The sequence below is a fragment of the Sitophilus oryzae genome, unplaced genomic scaffold (genome assembly GCF_002938485.1).
Source record: "Sitophilus oryzae breed Bouriz unplaced genomic scaffold, Soryzae_2.0 scaffold_1353_pilon_pilon, whole genome shotgun sequence".
In the NCBI taxonomy this organism is placed as follows: domain Eukaryota; kingdom Metazoa; phylum Arthropoda; class Insecta; order Coleoptera; family Curculionidae; genus Sitophilus; species Sitophilus oryzae.
The window spans coordinates 277,630-285,449 of NW_022146008.1; positions in this window are offsets into that span (position 1 = coordinate 277,630).

The window sequence follows — 7,820 nt, forward strand, 5'->3', positions numbered from 1 at the left end:
ATAAAAAAAAGTGGTAAGTCAATGAGGAAGTTGAGATGGGTCTTTGGAGCGTTCTAACTCGGGCCCTATGTGAGCTAGGGGGCTCAAACTCGGAATGTAGATGTAGAATGTAGAATGTTTAGGAGGGGAGTTAATCACCGCGACCTTATAGATCTATTGTGTGTTCCCCTTTCTTGAGTTATAACGAGTTATAACTCATCATAGAGTCTCAGGGCTTTAAGAAAAGCCAGTATCTGAGACGGCTCCACAGAGGCCAGCTCTCCATCCTCGACATCAGACGTACCAAGGTTCATGGCACGAATGGTCGTCGTCTCGGCGCACTCAGTGATAAGGTGTTCTGGTGTTTCCCCATTTTCCCCACAAGATCTGCATTCGCCGTTGTTTCTCAGTTTCAGCCTACTGAGGTGTTCGTTGAGGAGACAGTGTCCTGTTAGAAACCCCGTGACAATCCGAAGATTGTTTTTACTTAAATCAAGGAAAACCTTCGATTTTTCTCGGTCATAAGTTCTAAGGACCTTTTTCGAGTGTCTTAGACCGTTGGAGGACACCCATTCCAAGTTACGGATGGAGTCTTCCAGATTCTTCAGTTCCGCTTTCAGTTGGTTCCCGTTTGGAAAACAGAACGGTTCTGGTCCAGTTCGCTCCTTTTCTAGCTAGATCATTTGCTTTTTCATTGCCTTCTATCCCTTGGTGAGCAGGAGGACTTTATTTTCTTTGTCTAATTTGTTGAGCTTCTCTAGGCATTCTTTGACCAACTTCGAATTGATGGTTACTGAGTTGATCGCGTTAAGTGCTGCTTGACTATCGGATAGGATGGCAATTTCCTGCTTTCGATAGTTCCTATCTAAGATAAATTGTACGCATCTTTCGATAGCGCAAATTTCTGCCTGAAGGATACTGGGGTAGGTGCCCATTGGTTCGGCAACCAGCGAATTATCGTACTGTTCACCCCTCTTGTTTCAAGAGATCGCTTGACCACCTTGTGAGGTATATTGTCAAACGCCCCTGCAATGTCCCGGAATGTAGATACTTTTATGATATTTTGACGATGTTTCGTGCATCATCAATGAATCAAATCAAAAAGTCGTCCGATTTAAATGAAATTTGGTATGTCGATAGACTGGACCAAGGCCAACTTGATGGTGTACGACACGCGTCATTGTGACAGTTAGTTTTAACGTAAGAAACGCCAAAAGTTGATGTCGCCCAGGGCGGGAAAGTGAAATAGCAAAAGCGGTTCCACCATTTCTACGGAAATTTCATATAAAATAGTTCCAGTCCAAGCGCTAGGTGGTAGTGCAATTAATTTTTTGGTTAAGAAGTTTCTACTAGTTATTGCCAGATGGCGTTAAATCAGATTTTTTTTGTAGTTTCCATAGTTTCCAACGGCTATCGTCATACTATTGTCAAATCGAGAAACAATGATTCAGTGAAGTCATGGTAGGCTATGGAAAGAAGTTACTTTTGACGTAATAGTAAAAACGTCAAATTGTTATTAGATCAACATTTTGATAGTCTTACCAGCGTTTTTATCTTCTAATTGCTTTTTCAAAATGCCTTTATTTTTGAAATAGTTGAAGTTGTTGGCATTTTGAAAAAGCAATCAAAAGATAAAAAACGCTCCTAAGACTGTCAAAATGTTGATCTAATAACAATTTGACGTTTATACTATTACGTCAAAAGCCACTTTTTTCCAAAGCCTACCATTACTTCACCGAATCATCGTTTCTTGTTCACTGTTAATAATATCTTAATTATTAGATATTAATACATCTGGTATTATGGTATTCTGGTATATCGTCGATTTTAAAATAAACTGTTTCTTTCTTATCTTTTTTTATTAGAATGGGCATAATCAAGAGGGCTACTGATACCTTGTTGTAAAAATAAGGTAATTAAGGGCTTATTTTTTGGTATCTACATATATATAAAATGCTAATGTTTATCTGTGTCGTCTCTGCTGAAGTATCGACTTGCTCTAGAAAGTTGTTTTTTACTAAAAGATAGTTAATTGGCTCTTCTAAAAACTGTCGTCGCCGGATTATTTATCATTTAATTAAAAATAATAAATTTAATATTTTTTTCATGATGTGGCGGATGCGCCAGGCTTCAACTAGTTTATTATAATTTTGCTAATATCTTCGGTTTGAAAGAAGATATCAAGATGCGGTTTTCGCGGACTTTTTAAGCTTTTACTACTCTTTACTATCAGCTAAAATTACATATACTATCATATTAAATTTTTTTGAAACAAACCGCTATGTTTGTTAAATTGTAAGAAAGCGCCCCCTAGTGTCTACGTTCAAAACCTTATTATTATTTTTATGGTATAATATAGAATAAGGAACGCTCTTTTAAACGAGCTCTCGTTTGTTGGATTCTGATCATCCAGTCCAGAGTTATTAACATTTAAATAAAGATAAACCTAACCTTCCCCCGCCACTTTATTTTAGCAGATAGGGGAAAACGGTTCTCACAAAAAAAATCATAAATTTACTGAAGATTATAAAGCTATTATTTATAGCACCCATTATCTAGGCAAAATTCTGTAAAAATTATATTTTCTTATTTTCCATAGCAGTTGCGCCCTCTAGCGGCGGTTTTCCAAACTTGAAAATAATTTCCAACAATTTCTCGTAGCCCCTTTAGTTATAAATATTTCTTTTCGTAGGCCCTACGGCTAATACTTCCCAAGATACAGCCGAGAGCTGTTCTTAGTGGGACACCCTGTAGGTACATAAAATCCCTATATTTTTTTTTCATAAATTTATTTTTAAAGTAGTTACGATCTAGCCGGTAAGAACTGGCATATTAGCTTAAAATGAATTGAAATACAATTAAAATGAAAATAATTATCTAACATACCTACTTAAAATTGATAAAAACAGAACTCGCTCAATTAATAATTTAAGACCGTACTTACAAATTTTCTAAACAATATGAACTTGACTTAGACACAACCTAAAACACATATTTGACAAAATGATGATGACGTAACGTTGAACAATCACTGAACAGTCTATATGAGACGGTTCTACGAGGAATCCTGTATGAAAATAAAATTTAGCTGTGAAGTTTAAGATTGAAAAGTCGTTCTAAAGATACTAAATATAAATACTGTACATTGGAACACAATGGATCCATAAGGTCGCGGTGATTAATCCCCTTCCCATACCATTCTACCCCCATACCAAGTATAAATTTGACCCTTTTGTAAACCCGATTATACCAAGATGAATCCTGCACGATAACGATATTGACCTGATAGCAATACAGGAAACCCATGCAGAAAACAAAGCCCAACTAGAATCAAGAGGAAAAAATTCTGGGTATGACCTACTAGGAGCCACATATGACAGAGTATACGGCGTTGCAACTTATGTGCGAAACGATGTAGAGAACGTTGTCCTTCTTGATACCTCCACTCAAAATAACATCCACCAAATGACCATCAAAATTGGAGCAGTTACAGTTGTTAATATCTATAAACAGCCGCTTGGAGACGGGAGTATAACCCGGATCTGTGCTTTGTATCGAGGGATGAGAATGATAGGCCAGTCGCAACTTCTAGGAGTGTTCTATGGGGAATTATAATGGGGAATAACAGGAGCAAAACTATGAAACTGAATGACGGTCTTCCTCAGGGGTCGGTTCTTGCCCCCATACTCTTCAGTCTATACATCGCGGACATGCCTGCAACTGAATCACGAAAATTTGGTTATGCAGACGACTGGACATTGGCAACGGCGCACAGGAGGGTGGAGGATGCTGAAGTTGTACTTACCAGGGACATAGCAACCATTAGCAAGTATTTTAAAAAATGGAGACTCCAACCAAGTATCGTAAAAACTGAAGTATCTGCCTTTCATCTTAATAATAAGATGGCAAAGAGAGAATTGCGAGTGTACATGGACAACAAACTACTCACTCACAATAAACATCCAAAATATCTCGAGTTACTCTGGATAGGACGCTTACATTTAAAGAACACTTGACAAGAATGACGGCAAAGTTGAGAACACGTAACAACATACTTCAAAAATTATGTGGCACAACTTGGGGCTCATCAGCATCCACCCTGAGATCCTCTGCGCTGGGTTTGGTGTATCCTGTAGCAGAATACTGTGCTCCAGTGTGGCTTAATAGCAAACACACCCGTATGGTTGATACTCAATTAAACCAAACTATGCGCACTATATCAGGGACAATTCGACCAACACCTACAATATGGCTGCCCACTCTTAGCAACATAGCTCCTCCCAATTTGCGCCGAGAACATGCCTTGGTCAGAGAGTTTACTAAAATAATGAATAACCCTCAGCTGCAGGTCCACGATGACTTACCACACATCCAGGGAAATCGACTACGATCAAGACACCCTCCATTGAAGACTGCACATGAGCTGCACCAAAATAATTTTGATATAAATGAGCGATGGGGAGAGAAATGGGAAAATGAGGCAGCTCCAATGTACCATGGTCTACCGTACGTTATTAATGAACCTGCAGGATTCGACCTTCCCCTTCGAACATGGACAACTCTTAACCGCATCAGAACTAACTGCGGAAGATGTGCCGACTCTCTAAATAGGTGGGAAAAAGTCCCTTCAGCCGCATGCGACTGTGGAGCTGACAGGCAGACTGTCAAACATATAGTGCAAGACTGCCCAATAAGAGTATATATATATATAGGCAACTCAGAATATTTCCTTATGGCTACTCAGGAAGCAGAGTCTGGCATACAAAAAGCAATACAAAGTCTGGATATCTGTTTATGAGACGAATTAGCCTATTTTTTTGTTGTGTATGTTTTTTTTCTTTGTTTATGCATTTTTTTTTGTCTACATATTTTTTTGTTGTTTGTGCAGTTTTTTTATATACATTTTTTTGTTGTTTATACCATTCTGTGTCCTATAACTTAAGATACTGTGATGTAAGCCATACGCTAAATAAATAAAAAAAAATAACCAAGATGATGTTCAACAATACGTGTACGTTTTAGATCTTATTATCTATTATAATATTATATCTTTATCACACAAAATAACCATTAATTAGTTGATCAAGATCTATCTAATAGTTTAAGGTGCTGCATAAAAAATTAGTTTCGATTTGTTAATCTGTAACTATAGATGAATCACTTTTCTTAATGAAATAATACGTTCACTACCCTTTTTTAAATGCATCAAATATCAATGTATGCAATCCGAGTTACATATGAGATAATATCGGCTGTCATTGGATACAATTATACCGCACTATTACAGGCTACATAAAAAAGATAGCGCGAATCAGATTACATTACAGAAGTAATGCGAATGTAAGTCTTATCAACTAAGTGATCTTACTAAATTGGAATATTATGAAATATTACTGCATATTTCCTTGTTGTTCGTGGTAACACTATATAGGAAGTTGTAAGTAATGATATAATATACTTTTTCAATTTACAATTCTGAATTTTTATTAGCATTAATTAATATAATTACATATTTATAAAAAAAATATGATTTCATATTTAATGTCATTTGTGAAACTATTTTTTTTCCTATACATATTGTTTTAGTATGTAAAATTTCTGATTATGTATAAATGAAAGAAAGTGTGCTGATTACATAGGTATTACGCTTTTTTGAAAATTATGCATTTAAAATTATTTTAATATGAAAATCGAGTTCGTAAAATTAATTTTCTTCTGATTTATATTTAAGAATGCTAGAAAGTAATGTAAACTTGCTGTGTTATAGTTAAATGCTCTCAAAATCGCCACTATTTATTGTAATTGTGAAAACATCATTATTAAAGTAAGTCAAACGAGACGATACATGACAGTGACAGTTACAGTATCATTTTAATTCATAGAAAAAGAGAAAAAGTGTATTTTCTGTGACTTTTGGTACGTTGTCTGTAAGAATCTTCTCTGACTTTAATAAGAGGTTAATAAACGCTGAGAAAAAATATTCTGCCTTTTATTATGTACCATCTTTAGAATATATTCTCTATACAGGGTGGAACTGTATTCCGGAAACTTCGGCAGCATTTTCTGCAGATAAAAAGAGTAAAAAAGTTCGTATAAATGTATGTCCTAAAATGCTTAATTTTGGAGATTACTTTTGGAGAACTTTTTTTACTTATTTTTATCTGCAGAATATACTACCAATCCTATCGCAACCAAAGTTTTCGGAATACAGTTCGGACCACCCTGTATATAGTTTTTAACGAATAAAGAGAAGTTGGGATTGATTCAATAAACAATTTACAAGTTTTTTTTTTTTTTTTCTCAGGGTTTTTTTTTTCTCAGGGTTTCTCAGGGTTTCTCTGTACCTTATATATAACTGCCGAGTAAAAAATATACATTTTTGACATTTTTACGTAAAACTGGTCTTAATTTTAATACTTCAGCAGGCACTTTTCAGGTCGAGGGTCTTTACGAGTAATGGTTCTCGAGATATTTGGAATCTAAATTATCAAACCTATCATAATTGACATAAATTAAACATGTTGACAAAATAGTTATTAGACTGAAATCATCAATTTGAAATATTTTTGTGTCCAAAATTCAACAAGTGTTTTATCGTCATTTTCTCGCAGAACAGTTTATCATTAATTTTAAAAAACAAAAATTTCCCAAAATTATTATTTCAGTCGAATAACTATCTACTCAACGAGTTTATTTTTTGTCAATAATGACATGTATTGACTATTTCCATTCTAAATATCTTTAAAACGGTTACTCGTAACGATTTTTACCAAGAGACATTTTACGTAAAAATTACCGAAATGTATATTTTTTCACTCAGCAGTTTTATACAGGTACAGACGAAAAGTTATTACTTAGTTAAAGTAGTAAAGTAAATAGTTATTACTTTATTTTACTTAAAACTCATAGTGAGTTTCGGAGATTTGAATCCATGTAATTTCTTCATTACAATTTTGTATCCATTTCCAAATATATCACAGTCAATGGTATCTGCGAATTGTTTTCCAACAAATCCTTTTTTCAGCTTTTTTTTTATAGAATCTCTAAGTTTTTTTCTTTTTGGACTTTATATTCGTCCCAAAGTTGGGTAGAAATGTGCAAACTTTGATGGGAGTGTCTGGTATAGTTTCTTCTCATTTTGATACATTCTTTCCTTAGTTTGGCAATGTTGTCATTCCACCAATATACTGGTGGCCCTCTTTGACACGTTCTTTTCTTTGGCATTGACTTATTGCAGAGCAACTTTAAATTTTCTGAGAATGTCGTTGGAGAGATGTCCTTTACGTCAATCTTTTAAAAGGGCATTTATTAATCTTACTTAGTTAAAACACATGTAGGTGGTGTCCTTTATAAATAGGAATCATATTAACACCAAAATCAAATTTCTCATATCAAAAAACTCCTATCAATTTTCATCCAAATCATTCACGTTACTTCAGAATTATTTGGAAAAATTCGAAATAAAATATGAAACTTCTACAACCTGTATCTCTGGAAACTAAGCATTTTAGGACATACATTTATACGAACTTTTTTACTTATTTTTGTCTGCAGAATATACTACCAAAGTTTCCGGAATACAGTTCGGACCCCATTCTGTATATACTTTTTTAATTAATAAAGAGAAGTTGGGGTTGATTCAATAAACAATTTACAAGTTCAATGTTTAAATAAAACAACGTTACTTAAGATAATATTTATTATAAATATTTTAAAATAGATATATACATGGTGATTTACTTAAGCTTAAATTAGAGTTATGAATTAATAGTAACAAACATGAAGTACTTACTATTTATGATGAATGATGAAATGGCATGGTTTTTGTAATATGAGATGAA